Source organism: Gymnoscopelus microlampas (assembly GCF_963454915.1).
Source record: "Gymnoscopelus microlampas genome assembly, chromosome: 1".
In the NCBI taxonomy this organism is placed as follows: Eukaryota; Metazoa; Chordata; class Actinopteri; order Myctophiformes; family Myctophidae; genus Gymnoscopelus; species Gymnoscopelus microlampas.
Genome location: NC_139962.1, coordinates 36488325 through 36510824, shown reverse-complemented (window position 1 = coordinate 36510824; position 22500 = coordinate 36488325). Strand labels below are relative to the sequence as shown.

Sequence of the window (22500 nt, the reverse complement as noted above, 5' to 3'; positions counted from 1 at the left end):
TATGCACGTGTGTCGATGTATGAACGTGGATGCTAAATGCCATCGTAGTCCATCTGCTTAATGTGTGTGTTTGCCTGTATTCATGTGGTCCAGGGACATGACCTGGACGCATTGTGGTTCCGATTTCATCGCCGTCAGCTGTCTGGGTCCGAGAGAGGAGTCCGGAGGGTGGGGGAGCAGAACATATATATAGTAAAGGAGAAGAGAGGAGAGACAGTGAGGAGAAGAGAGGAGAGAGCAGCGGAGTGGGGGGGGGGGGGGGGGGGACAAGAGAGGAAGTGTGGGTGGGGGGTGGGTGGGGGGGAGGAGAGTGCTTAATGCGCGGGCGGCCGGCAGCCAGGTGCTCCCCAGTGTTCGATCTGTTTGGCCTCCGCCAAGCTAAAGAAGTGTCTACACCTCCACTACGAGCGCACTATCGCCTCAGACACCACAGCCTGCTGAGGAGCTCAGCAGAGTACCGAGAGAAGGAGGGAGAGGTAGAGGGAGGGGAGGAAGGTAGGGAGGGTGAGAAGCAGTGGTGGAAAAAGTACTCTCATTTTTTACTTAAGTAAAAGTATCAATACTGCATCGCTACGCATTGTGAGCTTAAGTACAGTACTTCAGTAAATGTACTTAGTTACTGTACACCACTGGTAAGAAGGGACGGAGAATGAGACATGCCACGGATCCGGTATGTCTGCTAGCTGTCATCTGGTCAGTGTTAATATGTTAGCGTGGCCGTATAGCGCCGTACAGTCACATCACAGCGTGGAGTAAAGATCCTTTGTGTCTATTTAACTCTGAGCGTGTGCAAATGTATCCGAATGGACCCGTAGGCTACAGGTTCATTCGTTTACACTTGTACAAGCTCAGAGTTACCTATCGATAAAGTAACACTGACAATTTTTACTCTGTACCATTAACTCTCGTGCAGCTACTGTATACACATGACGCTCCATCAACTTTGAGGTAAATATACGGTGTGAGCTTGTCGCTTTCTGTCCGGTTCAAATTGTTTAGCAGATTCGTCCTCCTCCTCACTTTTACCCATAGGGGGAAATTGGAATGTTTTTGCATATGCGTTTCACATTATGATATCACCAATGAACACATTGCACACCTTTTCTTTAAATTCATTTTTTCGGTAGCAGTGGTAAAAGATTCCATCTCCCCAATATACCTACTAAGTCAAAGTTGACAAAGCAAAGCCGCCCACATTTTTTTAATATATATATATATTTTCATTTTTAGGGGAAAGCACTTGTGGGGTTTTTCCCCTTTTATTTAACCACTTAAACCCTATACTTTGTTGACCGGTGTCCCCTAGGGGTCTGCTACCTGAGGACTGGCTTTTCTTGCCAAATGTCCTCACCTATCACCTATTTTCGCAGAATGTTCTCCTTATGATATGCCCAGAATAGGGATGCTAGGGTTCATGTGGTAAAGCTATCTTCACTAATTTCTATGTGGTCACTGAGGAAAGCTACAGTAGCAGTGGCTAAAGCATTCAACAGAATTGGATTGACAATGTCAGAAACGGGTCCTTTCAACGAGATAACGTGTCTCGTGAAATAACAAACTAATACAATCGATACAATTCCTCTTTAGCCTTTGTGTGTTTCATGTCTGATCTGCTTAGAACGGTCTAGATCCGTGACATAAATCATCTGCCACATTGTAAATGTTGTCTGAGACTGGGTCGATCTCAATGAGGCCATACATTTAACAAGACCCTTGTCGAACCAACAGCCACTGGCCAAACCTTTAAATTCTTTAGGCAAGCTATTCAACAGATGAATCCCAGTTAATACTACTGTAGTCTTAACACTGCCTGAACATTCCCTATTTGATTTTACATTACTAGTTATAATTAGTCTACTGTTTTAGTGTAAAATCAAAATGCACAATATGGTAGATAATTTGATGTGCACCTCGGGCCTATATGCTGGTGCTCAATAAGGAAAACAAGGAAAATCTGGGAAAATATTTGCATCTTATTATTTTTTTCTTTAAGATGTATTTTGGGGATTTTATGCTTTATTTCAGATAGCAGAGACAGTAGAGACATGGGAGTCGGATTCCAACTTGGGTCCTCCTTTCATACTTTCATAAGACTAGGTACAGAACTCACCTATACCTACTCAACTACTAGTATTTGTAGTTGAGTATTTGTCATCAAAACCTTTTTTTAAATGAAGGGGTTAGCTGAACATCAACCATAACCTTTAAATAAACTGAATCCAATACTGACTCTTCTGGACTTGATGATGAGGTCAAACACAAATTAGTTCAAACCAACTCTTGTTAACAGTTGATCTAACTTTAGATCACAGACAATTGGTATTAACATTTCTTTATGTCATATTTTCCCAAAGACAGAACAAAGACTAAGACACTATAATGGTACTGTAGGTACAAAAAACGAATCTGGTTTGTATTTTGCAACAGTAGAGTAAAGTGGACCATGACTTATTTCTATTACCCGTCTTGTCAGGTGAAATGAAGCATTGGTCATCTTTTAAATGTGGAGAGCATTTGAACCTCTGCAGCCTTTTTCCCCAGCACTCATATATTTAGTGGACAGTGGCTGTCCACTAAATATATGAGTATATATATAGTAGTATATTGGTCTGACAGGTTTTCTACTATTTTCTCTTTTTTTGCATTTTGCAAGTTTTATAAAGTTATGGCATTTCAACAGTATCACCACAAGAAAATAATTCATGATCTCATCCACTGCAGGTGTGGTAACACTTTATTTACATTGCACTGTAACACTTTAGAAGGAAAATATAAGTGTGATAGAGAGGTGATGCACCAATCCTTTATTGTAATCTTCATAAGTGAGAATGAGAGTCTGATGCGACTCTTATGAAACAGATCATTAGTATGGTGATGATGATTATTTGTCATGAAGTTGCCCCAGAAAGTGTTAGTACATTATGTATAATATCATATCACATAGGCCTATTGTTATATCTATACATTTTGGTGCACTTGTAATGATTGTTTGTAATACTCATTTTAATGATTCAGGAATCTCATTTTAATAAAACGTATGTATTGTCTGCGTATCAAGTCCGACCTAAAACTTCAGGAGGAGATCAGGTATGCTTTTAATTCAGTGATAATTTACTTGAAACGTGTCTTGCATTTAATATCCAAAGCTGGAGTTTCAAACAGTCAGAAAAAACAAAACAAAACAAAACAGCTGACGATTAAGTAGAGGGACTTTTGATAGATTGATTGAATACCTTATTAGTCAGAAATATAAACAGCACATGGTACAGTAAGACATTAAAGCTAAAAGGATAACACAAAAAAAGTCCTGGGGACTTGAATTCATTGTGGTCCTAATCTGACACAGATTAAAAACGTTACAAATGCATTCATGTTGCTGGTGTAACCTTACAGTGAATGCCATGCTATCCAACTACACAACACAGCTCTAAGTGTGGCTCCCTGGTGACCGAGATATCAAATAAGTCTTCAAATGCCCCAGAGTAAATGAGACTGTAGAATGTAACTTTTCATTTGATGCTCTATGATAAATTCATGAAAAGAAGGGCTCCGCTGACTTTCAATTGTATTGATCAAACTGTGGAAATGCAGGCAGCGTTATAGCGCGCATCGACATGGGGTTTTGATACAGTACAGTATGAGCTGATATTTTCTGCTTTGCCCGTAGCCTGCCAGTAACTCTGCATCTGCAGAGTGCCGTGTTAACTCTGGGTCATTTTGACCAAGTGTAAACACTCAATCTCCCCATCAAATTCCATTAAAGTGCGTATGAACACAAACACATACTCCAAAAAGAAGCCCCCAAGCAGCGGCGTTAAACAAGTGCTCTCATTTAGACATAAATAGTGTGATCTTACTCCCATAAATCATGTGGAGAATGTACATTTGGCCCAGGCCAAAGGCCTCAGGTTCGCACCCCCGTTCTGTAAACAGGTTCGACTTCAACACTCAATTCCAACGTGTGTCTGTTTGTGCGTGTGTGTAGATGTGTGCGTATGTGCGTAGTTTGTGTGCTTGATTCATTTTAAAAACTCTTGCCGTAATCAAAAACAATAACCGCTCAGAGCGTAAACTCTTCCAAAAGTGCACACATACACACACACTTGCACAGGCGCATGCACACACACATACACACCACTCTCTTGAAGTATGAAATAATATTCTGTGTGTGGGCCCCGGCCGAACGCTGAGAACGCAAACATTTCACAATAAAGTTGTTTAAATAAAGGCCTTGGCATAGATGGCTGGGAGATAGGACATGCTGCGTTAATTACAAGCGGCCGTTAAAATAAACCGCCGGTATAAAATATGACTCGCTCTCCCATTCTTGGGGATTTGAACCTATAAAATGTCAGCGAGGTGTGTGTACCTCAGATGTGCTGTTTGGAGACCAAACACAACAGCCGGCCCTCTGATATGGAGGGAGAGAGAGAGAGAGAGAGAGGGAGAGAGAGAGAGAGAGAAAGAGAGAGAGATGGAGGGAGATGAGGGAAAAAATTGTGAGATTCACGAAGAAAAAACACAACAGAAGTCTACAATCAACAAAGAAAGCAGTGTTTACTCTGCATTTAAAGACTTTCACATTCTTCTCGCCCCCCCCTGCCCCTGCCCCCTGCCGCCCCCCGCCCCCCGCCCTACCATTGCGTGGCATTAACCGAGAGGGAAAATAGCCCAGTTAAGCACCCGGTTTATTATTCTTCAAACTCTGTGTGAAAAGTAATATGCTTTAAAGGCACAGTAAACCTATTGGTGTTGCCACAGCTCTGCCTCCCTTTCGCTCTTTCTCCCTGTCTCCGTGTTCCCCTCTGTGTGTGTGTGTGTGTGTGTGTGTGTGTGTGTGTGTGTGTGTGTGTGTGTGTGTGTGTGTGTGTGTGTGTGTGTGTGTGTGTGTGTGTGTGTGTGTGTGTGTGTGTGTGTGTGTGTGTGTGTAAAGTTACATTAGAGCGAGGGAGGGGAGGAAGGAGGAGAGAGAAATGGATTATTTTTCCTGAAGCATGGACTTAAGTTTCTTCTTTCTGCTGCTGGGTGGCCCACTCCCCTTTAGCCGTGTTAACATAAGAATAGAGGGGTGGCCTTTTTTTTTCTTTTTTCCTTCTTTTTTTTGGGGGGGGGGGGTGTTAGGGAAGAGGCGCGGAGGAGAGGTAGCTGGTTTAAATTATTCCGCGCCTCCGCTGCTGCATAGCAGGAGCTGTTGTTATCCACTTAGGACATCAGGCGATTCTTTCCTTCCCCCTCTCTCTCATTCTGTCTTGTTCTCTCTCTCTCTCTCTCTCTCTCTCTCTCTCTCCCTCTCTCTCTCTCTCTCTCTCTCTCTCTCTCTCTCTCTCTCTCTTTCAACTCTGTAGGCGTCTGTAGTAAGGGTCTTTTGTACCAGTGTTGTAATGCCTGCCTCAGCCAGGGCACACCTCAGGCCTGTCTCCATGTCCTCTGAGCGGTATGGATGACAATAGGCTTACACTTTACACAGAGGGGGATGAATATTTTTCTATGTATATCTTTAATGCCCCCAGCCCCCCACCCCGAAATAGCTTTTATTCCTTTATACTGAAAAAAACAACAACGATAAAATAAAATAAACAAAAAGTACAGTTCCGTGGCAAAAGCTGCATATCTGAATAAAACACTCGGTGGCTTTATTCAGTGGTTCGGTTTAAAAGTGTTTTTGTTTGTAAGCTCACTGGGCTCGTGGCCCGCCTCAGTGCAACACTCTGCTAGTAATTTACAGCCAGATTTTCAGTCTGGATAGCAGCACGGTGAAATCTAAATATTAAACGTTGACTTACCTTAACATGGGCCGCACTCCAGGCCTGGTGACGAGCTTAGTGACGCTAGAGGGCCTAGATAAGGAATGCAGTTAGGGGGAGTTGTTTGTATACATTCTGCCTGCGCCTTGGAGAGCAGCGACGGTGGTTGAGCGCAGCTTAAAGACATCTGGATGCGATGAAATGCCATTTGTCTAAACAATCAAGAGCCTTACCAAAGCCACCCAACGCGCGGGCCGTGCTTTTAGCACTGTACGTACTTGTGCAATGCCTCAACAGAAAGCATTATTGACAAATATTTCATTGCGACAGCATCGAGAGATCTCCAAGATGAGATAGATGTTTTTTCCCCCCTCTGTCTCTCTGCAACGTTCCTGTCTCTGTAAACATAAAGCATTGGTGATGGCTGTGCATTCTGAGGATGGATTAGGTTCAGTGGAGTTCATTTTGTGCAAAGGGGTGGGGGGCGGGGTTCAGAAATGAAAGAGAAACATATAACCATATTGACAGTATTATGAAAATACCTAAATTATATTCATAAATGCGGTCAAAATCAATCCTGGGATTCTGCATCGAAAGACATAATAATCAACAGACTAGATTTGACGCAAAGAAAAAGAAAAGGCCTGTTGAGGTAGTTGTGTAAATCTCCCAAACAGCTATATTTCTATAATGCACACCACTTTCTATCTTTACAATCTTTAGTGATTTCAAAATTGCATCACTATGAATGCCAGAGTGATGAAATCATGTGAACATAGAAATTAAGAAAACTTACAAATACAAAAGAAAGAGCTTACGGCAAAGCTAAGGACATGTTGTGTGCAAGAAATAACACACCTATAGATTTATCTTCTTAATTCCATTTGAAGAAATTGCCCAGGCGATGGAGGACGGAAACGGGTGCTTCGACTGTGTCAGTGTAGTGGGGGTAGACAGACATGACTGGGATAATAAGCGTCATGGAATCTAATCAGATTTATAAGAGGAATTGATTGTTGTGAGGCAGCCGGTGCAGGAGTGGGGTTGACAATAAGCTGAAATTTAAGTGTTAATTTTTATGCTAATCCGCTGGCATCTCCGTGTGATGCAATTTGGTCCCCCCTCGCACCGCAGATATGAAATTGTCCTGCTCACAGAGAAAATGTCAGCTTGCCAGACCCTGAAAGCTTGTAATTTATTAGGTATGTTTCTATTAGTATGTGTCACAGTTGTTAGGGAGCCACATGCTCACGCAGGCACACCACTCTACCACAATCCTCTCTCTCTCTCTCTCTCTCTCTCTCTCTCTCTCTCTCTCTCTCTCTCTCTCTTTCTCCCTCATTCTTTCTCTCTCTCACACTCTCCATCACTCTGTCTTCATCCTCTATTCTCCATTTTTTTCCGTCTCGCCACCACATCTTTAGCGTGCATGTACACACGCGTGCATGTGCACACACACACAAGCACACGTGCACACACACACACACACACACACACACACACACACACACACACACACACACACACATGCACACGTGCACACGCACACACAACTGTGCTCCATGCTTGTGCCTTAAGATGGTCTCGGCTCAGTGGTTGCTGCACCGGGGCCTTAATGTATTATCATATATCGGGTGGTCCTTGCCCCCTGGACAAAAGGCTATTTAATACAATTTAATGACATTCCCGAGCATGAGAGAAGGAGGGGGCGATAGGAAGAGAGGGATAGAGAGAGAGAATGAGGGAGGGAGGGAGGGAGAGAGGGAAGGAAGAAAGGAAAGGCAGAGAGGCCCAGATTAAAATAGCATCTGTGTTTCTCATGGCTCACCCAAGCAAACATTTCAGTGTAAGATGCGTGACTTTCTCCCCTCTCTCTCTCTCTTTCTCTCTCTCTCCCTCTCTTTCTCTCTCTCTCAAAACAAGTGAGAAGCTAATGGGAGAGAGAATGATAGATGAGGGGTAGGAGGGAAGACTCAATATATGGGTAGACAACTGAAATGGATTTCTATCCATACTGTACCCTGCACTTCTGGCTAACCTGTTACTGAGCAGAAATACTGAGACCAATGTCCAATGCACTGATCAGTTTCATTAATGATGTCATCAAGAAGGGACACTGAAGCATGGCAAAGGGGGAAGATTACCATATGCTATTTATGGATTTTCTCTATATTTGACTGCTTGTAATTATTGCTCTGCTCTGCAGTATTAGCTGTACTGTATCTCTATTCTGCTGTAGTCTACTCGATTCTATTATGTTGTGTTAGATTCTATTCTATTCTATTCTATTCTATTCTCAGAGTTTTATCCTTTTTGTGTTTAAACATTGCTAAGGTCTAGTTGCTCAGAAGGCTGGTGTGTTGAGTACTACCAGAAAGCCAAACTGTACTCAGTGGAACTAGCAACACAGTGAAAGGTTTGGATGCAATTCACATATAGGTCAATTAAATGCAACAACATCTGCTCTCTCCCTACCATTTGCATATAGCATTCATATGTTAATGATGTCCCTTGTTTTTTTTTTTGCTGTGCATGTGTGTGCGCGCGCATGTGTGTGTGTGTCTGTGTGTATGTGCATGCGTGTACGCGTGCGTTAGCATGTGTGTTTGTGCATACGTGTGCATTTGTGTTTGCGCGTGCGCCTGTGTGTTTGTGCACCCTGTTTGTTTCTCTGTGTATTCCCCCCCATACTTCCTCCCCTCCTCCCAGTTTCTTTGTATCACCAAACAAAACAAAAAAGAGATGCACAAAATCTGGATTCATACTTCCCTTCCGTAAAACCGGATACGCCCGTCCTATTTTCACTTCCTCTCTCGCCAGGCGATTAAAGGGGAGGCAGACTGGCAGCATGGCTGTTCAAATGGCTGTGCCCCTGATTTTGACAAGAGCCCCTTTAACAGCAGAGAAGGCGAGGCCCTATCTCTTCCCCAAGCAGCTTAATGCCTTATAAATCAATGATGACACAGATGGACTAGCGATAATCTATTTAGAATGCCTCACAGCAAATACTGTTGTGCAGATGATTAGACAGCCAGTTATTTTAACTCGAAATCTTAAACTCTGTCCTCCGACAACCCTTAACGCTCGTCAGATTTTATGGCGGCGATTTAGGATTCAGTGGTTTTAGTTTTTGTTCTTCTCAAATGTTGGAGAAGGGAAATGTGCCAAATTGGTATGCATACAGTACTAGTGTGTGTGTGTGTGTGTGTGTGTGTGTGTGTGTGTGTGTGTGTGTGTGTGTGTGTGTGTGTGTGTGTGTGTGTGTGTGTGTGTGTGTGTGTGTGTGTGTGTGTGTGTGTGTGTGTGTGTGTGTGTGTGTGTGTTTAGTGGAATGGACAGCTTGAAGGACAAAAGGCATAAGGGGTTGCCAGTGTCTGTGCCAAGGCCATAATGACAAGGCATGTTTCCTTAAAGGAACGGGAGTCATACAGTACCCTTTAACACAACAGAGTCTTGAGGCCATGCGTGTACTAGTTAGTACTAGTGTGTGTGTGTGTGTGTGTGTGTGTGTGTGTGTGTGTGTGCATGTGTGCGTGTGTGTGCATGTATGTGCATGTGTGTGCGTGTGTGCGTGCACAATTTGGACAAGCATGTATGTGCGCTGTATCAAGGCAGGGACATGAAGGGAGGGTGGGGGTAAGGTGGGGTGGAGTGGGGGGCGGTTAATAGTAAATCCAGGGTCTCGGCCCCCTTTTCATGGTCGATGGGTCTCGATTTAGTGAGGAAGAGGAGGAGGAGGAGTGCGAAAATGAAGTGGAGGTTGTCAGACGTGGCAGCGGCTCGGAGGCCCTGATAAATATAAGCCCTTATTGATCGGCTGAAAATGAAAGATCCCCGAGTGGCGTGCAGTATTTAGCTTCTTGTCTGCCGCGTGTCAGCGGTGGCCTTGCCTGGCAGGATAGATTTTCAGCTGTGCCTCCGGGCAGCGCAGCGCGCCGGCTTTGATTTCATCTTTAACCTTTTTCGGCTTCGTTCCCTTGACCTCTGCTGCCGCGTCGCCCGGCGCGTACCTCACTGAATTTGTTACGTTTTTTTTTTCTATCTCTCTCTCTTGACATCAGCCTCTCCTCTGCCCCCCCCCCGCCCCCCTGTATTCCCTCCTCTCTCCTCCACTTTCTTTCCTCCTTCTCTCCTGCCTCTCTTTCCTCTGTCATCTATCCCCTATCATTGCTTGCCTGTATGAATCTTTGTGTGAATTGTATGGCCAATCTTCTTACCCAAGGGTTCTCAAACCTTTCCATGCCAAGGACCTCCAAATAGCCATAGCCTCTGGCTGGGGCCCCCCTATTGTGAAATGGGTTTAAAAAAAGAAAAGTAAAATCAGCTATTTTAACTTTTTTTTTATTCTTCACTTTTATGATTTTTTTTTATTTAAATGAAAAATAAAATAACAATAATGACATGCCCAAAATAGAGACACCAGGTTGAAAGGGGTTCCACTGGCAGAATAATAATCTTCCAATTGGGCCGCTTGGCGCCCCCCCTGACGTCTTTAGCCCACACTTTGAAAACCTGTTGAAAAGCTATTCTAACCGCCACTGTTCTCCTCTCCCCACCCCACCCCACACCCCGGTCCTTCTAGGTGGCCGCCCCAGTGAGCAGTAGTCATCCAGCGCTGTTGGTGACAGTCCTAACAGACAGGCTACAATCCAGTATGCCTTTAGTGTGTTAAGGTAAGAACCCACTGAACACAAACACAATCACACATCTACTCACAATCAATAATCACTTACCCCTGAGCTCCAAAGGCATACCCGTCCTCCGCTTGAAACATTTAGACACACACACACACACACACACACACACACACACACACACACACACACACACACACACACACACACACACACACACACACACACACACACACACAAAGTGCGTGTGTACACACAGATGTACACTACACATGCACGCACGGAAACATGCAGACATGCACCCCCACACTCCACTCGCCAACTGTTTGTCATTCACTCACCATTTATTCTTATCCCCAAAGGCACTGCACACACACTCGCACATACACACAAACACACAAACACACACACACACACACACACACACACACACACACACACACACACACACACACACACACACACACACACACACACACACACACACACACACACACACACACACACACAGAGAGAGGCACACGCATGCAGCTAATGTGGTGTGTGTGTGTGCGTGTGTGTGTGCGTGTGTGTGTGTGTGTGTGTGTGTGTGTGTGTGTGTGTGTGTGTGTGTGTGTGTGTGTGTGTGTGTGTGTGTGTGTGTGTGCAGACAGAACTTGTTACAATCTGCATTGTGATAATCTATGATAATCATCCGCCACATGCCACCTAAAAACACACACATGGGTGGCATTCAGTATCAGTACACACACTGGCACATTTCTGAGCCTCATCCCACCTTCCTGTGCAACACTCCCCAATGTCACTACCTCCACATTCCAATGACACCACCACGCTCCTTATTTCTCTTTTATGTATGAGGAGCCGATGATAGAACACAGGGCTGGGGAGGGGAGGGGGGGGAAGAAAAAGGAGGAATACAGGGGAATCTTGAACAATTTATGTTTGGCATTAGTGTAATTGAATCCTACTCGTATATCAAACGGAGGAGCGAAAAAGTTGCGTGGTGCGGGTAGCGATATAAAAGAGAGGTAGAGATCCATGAAAACACGACTGATCTGTCCCTCCCTTATTTCTTGTCTCCTGAACAATGTCTACCCCGTACCCTGTCTCTCTCTCTCTCTCTCTCTCTCTCTCTCTCTCTCTCTCTCTCTCCCTCTCTCCCTTGCCCCTCCTTTAGCTAGATGGATGATAAATTCCCAGCCGGAGAGGCTGCAACAGCTGTTGGCAGACAGGCCTGATATGAGAATAGCAGCATAGGATGAGCGGGCATTAAAAATTAATACGCTATTTAGCCTAGGTGTATTTTAGGTATTTGACATTTTCATGTCCGGGACAGACTAAATTTATTCATAGTACCGGAAAAAAAATAAAAAATAAAATAAAAAAAGAAGAATAGAGCATGTAGCAAGAGAGAGAGAGAGGGGGAGAGTGAGAGAGAGAGAGAGAGAGGGGGAGAGTGAGAGAGAGAGGAAGGGAGAGAGAAAGGGAGAAAGCGAGAGAAGTGGAGATAGAGGGACACGTACAGAGAGAGAGAGAGAGAGGGAGAGAAAGCCAGAGCGTGTGGAACAGAAGGAGAGAGGTGCAGGGAGAGCTAAATGAAGGCTATTGTGTTTTTATGGTCACCCAGGCTCAATGTGCCTGCCTACCACACTGAGTGTGAGGGGCTTAGAGCAGTGCATGGGTCCCAAACAATGGGTCGGGACCCATTTTTATGGGTAATATCATTTTATATATATATATATATATATATATATATATATATATATATATATATATATATATACACTAATTATTATTATTTATTTATTTTTTCCAATTATTATTTCAAAAGATATCCCCCCCAAAAAAGTGAAAATAGCTGATCTATTAGCTCACAACACATAGATACATTAACACTGAGTACTTAACTGTGGATGGTACACATCGTAATACTTAAGCACAAACTGTGCGTGGACATTATTTCCAGGCAAAGCCGGCAAACTTTTGATTCTATTTTTCATCCCCAGTCCCAACGGGAACCGACTGGACCCCATGGGCATGTAAACTAGCCTTCTTCTGAACAACAACATCATCATCATTTAAATCATGCATTTTAAGCCTTATTAAGCTTTATTTATTTAATGTGTTAACTTTTTAAATTTTGTGACACTGTACCAACATTCATTTTCCGACATGGTTTGTCAGGAATTGAAAAGGTATTTTGGCTACTAATCTAGCTTGAACAACCCCCATTCTACACTAAAGGCCTGGGATTACCCAGGATTCTGCCCTAGTCTGTGAGGCAAGACCCCTTGAGGGCCAGACAGCAAAATACAAGATTCATGCTGAGCCAGCCCAGGACAGTACCCCCCTCCCTCTCTCTCTCTCTCTCTCTCTCTCTCTCTCTCTCTCTCTCTCTCTCTCTCTCTCTCTCTCTCCCGCCCCCCCCCCCTTCAGTGATTAATGGCTAATGCTGTGCTAGTACATCTTTATATCCCTCCTCATCCCTCCCTCGCTAATCGTTGTGAAATCTTAGACATGGCCTGAACTTGGCCTCCCAGAGAACCAGGGAAGAGGTTGGAAAGGGTGGGGGGGAGTCCTTTCTTTTTTGTTTTGACGGTGATCATCTTTTTCAAATCTGTTTTGGGGATTATCTTTAACCCATTCAATCCGGGAACGTCATTTTAGATTCATTTGGCTATTCAAAAATAGCAGATATACAAGCTCATAGTGCGGCACGAGTGCCGTGCTATGAGCTTGTAGATCTGCTATTTTTTTTTAAAGTGTGGACATTTTTGCAAATCTTTATATTTTTAAAGCTAAGATTTGTAACTCAAATCTTTGCTTCGGGGGGTCCCTGGAACAAAATATTTGGAGATGGGGTTGGTGGCCAAATACATATCATTTTGGAGGTCATTGACATGAAAAGGTTTTAGAACCACTGATATAGCAGCATACGTTCTTCAGAAACCCTAAAACTGGATTTAGAAGACATTTGTAGATGCGTTTCCGGGATTGAATGGGTTAAGGCACTCGTGGTGGATAGCGATACAAGACACAAATGCAAAGTGTTGCAATTCCAGATTCCAGCCCTCGATTTTACAAGCGTGTGAGACCCACCGCCCACCAGTTCCCCGATATAACTCACTGTCTCTTATTCGTCTTTTTTTCCGTGTCATTCCTTCCCTGGCCTTCATTCGGTCCACCTCCCTCTTTGGTGTCCTCTGTTTCTCTTGCCATATATATATATATATATATTTTTTACTCTCTGGCTTTTACATCTTTTTTGTCTGCTAATGATTTCTTTTTCTCTCTCCCTCCTTTTCCTCCTCCTCGTATTTCAGCTATCGCTTCCTCCCTCCTCTATCTCTGCTGCTGCCACCCTTTGCGTTTCCCCATTCCCGTATATATACACTGTTATTACCTTGGGGAACGTTTAGCAGCTCCTTGTTTAACACCATAACCCTTCGCTAGATCAGCACTGCAACGCAGGAAAAACCTGCAAGGCAGAAACCGGAGAAGGCTCGCGTTTAGCCGAACATACGACTGATCACAACGATAAAGAAGATGTGAGAGAGAGAGAGGGAGAGAGAGAGAGAGAGGGAGAGAGGGAGGGAGGGAGGGAGGTACATAGCCTTATTTCAACCTATTGGATGATCAGTGAATCTTAAGGGGAGGGATAATTTCCTGCGATATCGCTCACTACAAAGTAAGTAGAAATCAAAGCCTTTCAGTGGGAGAGAGCAGAGAGAGGCTCTATGAAAGAAGCTGTCTCAACAGCCCCCCCCTCTCCCCCAATACATCCCCATTGATTTCATGTAACTAGTGTTAACTGAAACTACAACGCGAGGCAGCAGAACCACTTGACTTTCTCTTTTAGAGGCAGAGACAGTGACAGGTATAGACGGAACCCCCTGAAGCCCTGCAGGAAAACGTTTGTCATTAAGCCTGTGTTTGGTTGTTAGTTAATTTATTTATTTTCCTTTTTCCTTCGATTTTTTCCTCTTTGCCTTTTGATATTCCGCTATGCAAATGTCGAAAGTCAAGTTATGACACGATAACACCCCTTCCTCCCTCTCTCTCTCTCTCTTTGGGGGTGGTGGCGATGGGGGTTGTTGTAGTGCTAATGGGTCATGTTGGCGGGTGGGGGGGACATCCTCCCAGTGGATCCAAGGGAAAGGAGAAGGGGGGGGGGGGGGGGGTTGAGGGGTGAACGAGCGTCACTACCAATGTGCCTCCGAGGCTGCGCTCTCTCAGTACATCACTGTCAGTCCTTATCATGGAAACGGAGTCCCCTGCTCTCTTTGAAAAACATATTGTTCACCCCCCCCCCCCCCTTACACACACACACACACACACATACATACTCACACACGCACTCCCTCCCCTGGCGTCCGTGACAACAATCTGTGAGCACGACGTGTGTCTCAGTGGAGCTGGAGGAGGAGGAGGAGGAGGAGGAGGAGGTGGGGGGGGGGGGGGGGGGGCTACCTGACAGCTATCAGGCCCACTGCAAAGAGTCAGGCTGAGGCTGGCTGTGTGTCCGTCAAACACGCGCACTACGCGCCACTGTGCACCAGTCAGCAGGGACTGTCAGCTGATTAAAAAAACAGCAAAAAAAAGGGACATGCACACGCACACACACACACACACGCACACACACACACACGCACACGCACACGCACACGCACACACATGCACACGCGCACACACACACACACACACACACACACACACACACACACACACACACACACACACACACGCAGTCCACTCACACCGTCCCATCATGCTCCCAGGATATCAGGTCGTAATTGATATATGGGCTCAGCCGGCACTCCCCACCTTTGTGTGTGTGTGTGTGTCCGTGTGTCCGTGTGTCCGTGTGTCTGTGTGTGTGTGTGTGTGTGTGTGTGTGTGTGTGTGTGTGTGTGTGTGTGTGTGTGTGCGCACGTGCGTGTGTGTGTTAAAGTGGACTTATCTACATTTCAGCTTGTATTTCTCCAACCCCTGATGTATTCCCTTCTATATGGACTGATGGGCTGCACAGCTGGACACCTTAACATGGACAGATAGGTGGATGATGAGAAAAAGAGAGAGGGCGAGAGACACAGAGAGAGAGAGAGTGACGGGGGGAGAGAGTGGGAGAGAGAGAGCGAGAGAGAGAGAGAGAGTGTGGGAGAGGGAGAAAGAGAGAGGGAGGGTGGGGGGTAAAAAAAAGGACGCTTTTTTCCACAGGCCTAACCCATGGGCGCATTATCAAAGTAACTTCCAGCTTATTAACGACAAGGAACCCTCCCTCCCCCACCTCCCCTTTCCCTAACCCTTCCTTCTCCCCCCCCTTTCTCCTTTGTGGCGTTTCGCGTTCGCCTCGGCAGCTTCCTGAATTAAACTGCCGGCTTCCTGTTCTTTTATATGCACGGCCACATCTGCAGCGGCCGCTCGCAGGCCCCGCTGCTTAATAACAATCACCTTCCCTTTCACTCGGCCCTGATTGTTTCTAATTCACCCTGACAGATAGTAGCTGACAAGCCGCCCGCGTTTGCCTCCCTCCGTGACCCTGGCCCGCTCAGCACACTTATAAGGCCTGTCATTTTTAATATTTGATTTTCACTTGGCAAAGTTATGTGTTTTAGCTTTCCCTCGCATGATGAAATCAGTGTTTAACTGAAAAATCCACGAATGGCCATCCTTTGCTTCCCTTCTGGCGCTCCCTTTTTTCTTCATCTTTCTTTTTTCTGGTTTCCTGCCCCACACCAACCCTCCCCCCAAATCATTAATTGTCTTTCTCCTTCTTCCGATTCTTTTTTTTGCTTTCTGTCTTCATTCGATCCCCATCCTCCCCCTTTACTCCCTGTCTCTTTCACTCAGTCTCTCTGTCTCTTTGCTTATGAAGACAGGGCGTGTGGAGATGATAGCGGTGGGATTGTACAGATAGATGCATATAACAGAGGCATACCCACAATTACCCCCCTCTGCTCATTGTGCTCATCCATACAGTAGCCGCATTGCCGAGGACATGTATTTACAAATAACCAATGGCCCTTTTCCCCGTCAGATGCACGAGTGACTGGCTCCCATGCATTATTTGCTTTCCATTGATTCCCAGTAAAGGTAATATGGAGCCACGTGAAATGCATATCAGGTGGGGCGATCGTTAAATGAAGGGATGGATTCATCGACAGCTAGATGGATGACATTTTGGCGGGCGATCCATACAGGCCTTCAATAAAAACACAATTTGGAGCTAAATGAAAATAAGCCATTTAGTCCAAGAGAGTGGGGGAGAGACAGAAAAACAGATAGACAGACAGACCCCGGTCTCTCCCGGACACACTATTCACCATGTTATGCATGATGTATACTTGGTTGTAATGTACACAGCGTCGAGCACCTAAAATATTAGATCTACAAGCTCAAGACGCGTCGCATTGCGACGCGTCTTGAGCTTGTAGATCGCGTATTTTCTGTGCTCGAAACCCAGCACGCAAGGTATAAATCACCCGTAAGGCACTTCCCTGTTTGCATGTCTGCTGTCTTTCTAGATCAGAGGAATGGAAAGAGACACCATCGAACCAATCACTCAACCAACTCAGCGCGCTCACGCACACACACGCACACGCACGCACACACACACACACACACGCACACGCACACGCACACGCACACGCACACGCACACACACACACACCACACCTCTTACCCACCTGTCAGCGCCGCACACTAAAATATTGTCTCACAAGCACACTCCCACTCTCCTCCGCCTTATAGACACGGTTCCATTCCGGGACGGTGAGGTGCCCGGGGCACGCCCCATGCCATTTCTCTCCTTTCCCGGCGACAAAAACACAACTAATTGGAGTACCACTGCATGTTTTCACTAAAGGCACAATTTAATTACATTTGAGCTGGGAATGAGTATTTTGGGAACGTCTGTATGTTCATTCAAACAAATGGAGCAAACGAAAAGCAATATTTGTTTTGCTTTGATTAGCAAGCGGGCAGGGTAATTTGTAAAAAAAGAAAAAAAGAAAAAAGGACAGAAAATCTCTACGTTTAACCCCCCAGCTTTCTGCATGGTGGTCTGTCCACCATGCGTGACGCATGTGGTTGTGCGCACGCATGCACACACACATGTAGTTTATATGCATGGTCAGATTAGACACCCACACACACTTTATATCTGTCCTTAAACATTTGTTCCCAATCTTAAACATGAATGAACTTTTGCCCCTGTCTGTCTGACTCTGGCCTCTCTCTCTCTCTCTCTCTCTCTCTCTCTCTCTCTCTCTCTCTCTCTCTCTCTCTCGCTCTCTCTCTCTGGTCCCCTGTCTCTGTCCCGTGGTCCTGCTGTTCATAAACCCTTCATTAATAACTCTGTGAATAATGTAAAGAGTATTCCTTTCTCTGAGGTGGTATTAATAAACATGAACAAATGTATTTGTCTTCACCAAAGCATGATTAATGCACATTAATGCCTGGATACTATTCACTCTGCGCTGCATCACCAAGCACATACCCAACACCCCCACCACCCCCACCCACAACCAAAAAAAAGAGAAAAAAATGACCCATCAACATTAAATATTTATGGCATAATATTAATGGTTTTGTAAAGAAAATAACAAGTTATTAATCCTCTGATTAACAACTGATTAACCTTTTTTATTAAGCACGTGATCCGTGCATCGTCGACTCAGGATATGTCGACCGACTGTGCTGCAGAATAATTATTTTTGTGTCTTTTCTAATTGCAAAAATCGCTTGGCTGAACTGTTTGTGTGCGTGTGTGTGTGTGTGTGTGTGTGTGTGTGTGTGTGTGTGTGTGTGTGTGTGTGTGCATGCGCGCGCACATGTGTGCATGTGTCTCTCCCTCTCTCTTTCGCCTTAACACATGCACAGACACACTGCTCACACTTGTTTAAACAATGTGAGATACATTGCCTAAGTAAAGATGGAGGATAAGAGAAAAAAAAGGCCCCAGAAAAAACAAACACACATAACATAACTGGCAAATTCCTCTGCGTCAAGGCAAAAAAAAAGCGGCCACCTAAATATAGCGGCGGCTCTTTTTTAAAACAATGGGGTTTAATTCACATATCCGTTTATTCCACAGTTATTGGCATGGGGCGGGAACGTGGAGAGACAAACACTGTGCTGGAAGGACAAAACAATTTCTCCCTCTGCCTGTTTTTTTTTGTGTGTGTCTGTGCTCATCTCAGTGCTATTGTCTGTGTATTTTTAGTTCTCGTCCGCTAAAAGACAATTATGTTATGTTTTCTGACATGCCAGCATTGACTTGGAGATTGAGGGGCTGAACGGCACACAATGCCTCTTAGCATGCAAGCTTCAATTCCCCTCCACCTTGCTTTCACTTTCACCAGCACAGCTGTTTATACCAATGATACTGTGTTGCATGATATGGAACAAAATGACTGCATGTATCCCTGATGTAGTGGAATCTGACATCTTAAATATTAATAGGATTTCTTGGTTTTTCTTAAGCAGGAAGTCATTCAACAAAAGACAAGAGTTTTATTGCACTGAAGTACACATCTGTAGAAAATGTAATTGAAATGATGGAAAAAGAGTGATTTGGGACAGTATGATTGTCTGGTGTCAAGTGTACATTTGTAGATCATAAACTTCTAGGTTTTGGGGAAGTGTTGAGACCGTTTATGTGTTTTGATAAGGCATCACAAGTGGCATGGTAGGAATTCTTAGCCTGGAAACCTGAAGAATCTACCAGATAATACATTTTGTGTATTAGTCTAGCCATGCCAGGCTAAGGAATTCCTGCAATTAGTGCGTGTTCCAGTTGAATTGATTTTTTTTTTCTCTGTCCTTTTAAGCACACTGGCTCAAACTGAGTTGTATTTCAGGACCACTGAATTCACCACGTCCACGCTTGAGAAATCAAAGTGGAGCTTATAGGGGAAAGTTTGCGACTCACACACTACACTGTAAAGCTTGAGTATAGAACCAAATGGACCATTGATTCCATTTGTACACTTTTGGGGTTAGATCAACACTCAGGATTTTACTGTGTACCTCTTTAGGATCCCCTTGACCACCTCACCAGCCGGGATTAATTGAATTCATATCTTTGTATAAGCACCCCCCCTAGCCATCGTCCCTCTTTCTTTGAACAGTGGGCTACAAAGTAGGGTCCAGGGACCCTCAGGGTTCCATGAGGGGGTTTCAAAATGGACCCTCACAGGTCTGTAACTCTGAGAGTGAATGGACGCTTACGGGTCGTTTCGGTTCCCCCTTTGTAGACTCTCAGAGTTATGGGGGGTCCTTGAAATTAAAAAGTTTGAGAACCACTGTTCTTAGAACACCGTTGTTTGCCGTCTTTCCGAGGCAACGTCTTTTCTTCACCGGGGCAGGAGCCATCAAAGGGGCTGTGAGCGCTGTGAGAGACAGCCACAATAGAGCTCTTTGTGGTGGGATGTGAGAGGGGATAAGCGTGTTGGGGACACTTGTTCGGTTTTGTTTTTTTCTTACGGGCAGCCTTATGATGGATCGCGGCTCGTTCTGCAGGGGGTCTTTGTTGGTCTCTCTCTCTCTCTCTCTCTCTCTCTCTCTCTCTCTCTCTCTCTCTCTCACGCTCTGCACTCTCTCTCTCACTCACTCACTCACTCACTCACTCACTCACTCACTCACTCACTCACTCACTCTCACTTACTCTTTCTTTCTACATAGCAGTTTCTCAATTGGAATCACACGCAGTACAAATGCTCAATGTTAATTTTACTCTGATGTGTACAAATAACCAAATGTAACTAAATGGACCAGTACAGGTTAATTTAGTTTTTAAACTCTTAAACATTTATAAACTCTCCGAGTTACGAATTAATATATATTAACAGGATTTTATTGTGCACTTTATTTCACTTCTACCTTAACTCTTTTCTCTATACTTCTTTAATTCACTTTGTCTTCCTCTTCACCCATCCATCTCACTGTTTCATTCATTCAATTTTATCTCTCTCTGTCTTCCACATGCATGCGTGCGCAGACTGCGCACGCGCGACACGCACACTCACTTCTCTCTCTCTCTCTCCCCCCCCCACTCATTCTCTTAACTCGTGTTGTCCTGGTAGTCCACGCATGCCGGTTAGACACCCCCCCACCCAAAAATAATAATGTTTTAACTTGCTTTTAGTGCTGTTTGTCCTAATTACAGATCATTTTCCCTGTCAAGATTTTCTACTTGTATTGCAGTGTTGCCCTGGATATTGAGGTTCAGCCTTTATTCTACTGTGCTGGAACAACCGTAAGAGCTGGAGTCATCACATGTACTCCCTATGGCCCTGCTCTCTCCCCCCCCCCCTCTCTCTTAATGCTTTCACAAATCTCCAACATTTCTTACTTGAGATCTTTCATTTTGGTCCCATCTAAAACATGTTGCAGAAGGACATGCGGTTTGCCCCAATTTCTGAGATGTGGTCCATTCAGATTTTGGCTATACTGCTCTGTGTGTGTGTGTGTGTGTGTGTGTGTGTGTGTGTGTGTGTGTGTGTGTGTGTGTGTGTGTGTGTGTGTGTGTGTGTGTGTGTGTGTGTGTGTGTGTGTGTGTGTGTGCGCATACTGTACGTGCATGTGCGTGCGTATGCAGCTGGAGCTGGTATATTCACGGGCCCTTGGGACCAGTGGGGGTATTTATAGCGTGCTAGTACAGAGGTGGGCTTCATAGTAATTAAGAGACCCGTAAAGGTGCTTAAAGTGGCTATGTTATGCTGTTTTTGAAAGGTTTTATTTTATTTGTTAAGGTCCCTCAAACGCTTTTTTAAAAAGTTTTTAACAAAATCAAAACAAAACTGTGTTTTCTGGCGCTTTTTAAGTAGCGATCTAGCTATTTCCAGTTTGACGTGATCTCTTAGTTTCATCATTAAACCTAAACCAACTGCTTCACACAGGGGTGCTGGTCACACCAAATACTATTGTAACTAAGAGATTTGCTTAGAAATCTATATTTTTTGATACACAGATAAACAAATAAAAACAAAATAAACTTCCCTGTCTCTCCCTGATGGGTGGGATCACAAGCAGCTCCATGGTGACCTCACTATAGAGAGCAAATCAGACAGCCAGTTTCAGTACACCTTTTCAGAAATGCCCAGACCACAAATACACTTGTAGAGTGTTAAAATGTGTGTTTTTGTAGAAGGGACGTCACAGAATCCCAAAAAGACAAAAAACTAAGACAAAGTGAAATTGTATGATATGGACCCTTTAATTCCCATTGTATCTCTCTCTGTTAACTCTTTGTGAGGAGGTCAACAAGGAGAATGCACACACACACACACACACACACACACACACACACACACACACACACACACACACACACACACACACACACACACACACACACACACACACACACACACACACACACACACACACACACACACACACGAACGCATGCATGCACGCATAGACATACGAATGCATGCACACGCACGCACGCACGCACGCACGCACGCACACACACACACACACACACACACACACACACACACACACACACACACACACACACACACACACACACACACACACTCACACTCACGCACACACGTACAGTAAAATTCTTAGAGTAAATTGAACTCCAAGAGTGTTCATTTACCGTCAAGATTGTACAAATGGAACCAAAATGGACCCTTCGGCTTCCATCTTTACACTCTTGGAGTTAAATTACGGTTTTACTGTGTAGGCATTGAGCGGGACACGGTCCTAAGCTTCTTATGACTCCTTGTGTCCATGCAGCGCAGACACAACAGTGTGTTAGGGAGAGGTTTAGGCATGGTGCGGGCCTTCCTTAATTACTCTGGGATTGCTGGGCAGATATGATTGTGCTTTTGCTAGAGGCAGGGTCAGTGGCAGCCTGTGGGATTAGCAGCACACACTGGCTCCAGTCAGGAGAACCTGGGAGAAAACCTCCACAACCAGCCAGGCATGGAGTGGATTTACTGGAACCTCCTAGTCTGACTCAAGTCACCCAACAGCGACGATCATCGCCATACCACATTCAGTGTTAGTGTATGTTCTATGTATATATATAAATTCTATGTTTTGAGAGAGAGAGCCAGAGAGATAGATAGAGAGAGGTCACAAGAAAGAGATTGCATTCT

At 44.7% G+C, this 22500-nt stretch overlaps 1 protein-coding gene across 1 annotated transcript in view; it reads left to right on the top strand.

Annotated features, from left to right (window-relative positions):
• Positions 1 to 22500, top strand: part of znf536 (zinc finger protein 536) — a 191003-nt gene that overhangs the window by 79284 nt on the left and 89219 nt on the right. Inside the window, 1 exon segment of the mRNA XM_084057494.1 lies at positions 10327 to 10417. The gene's annotated coding sequence lies outside the window, so the exon portion shown is untranslated.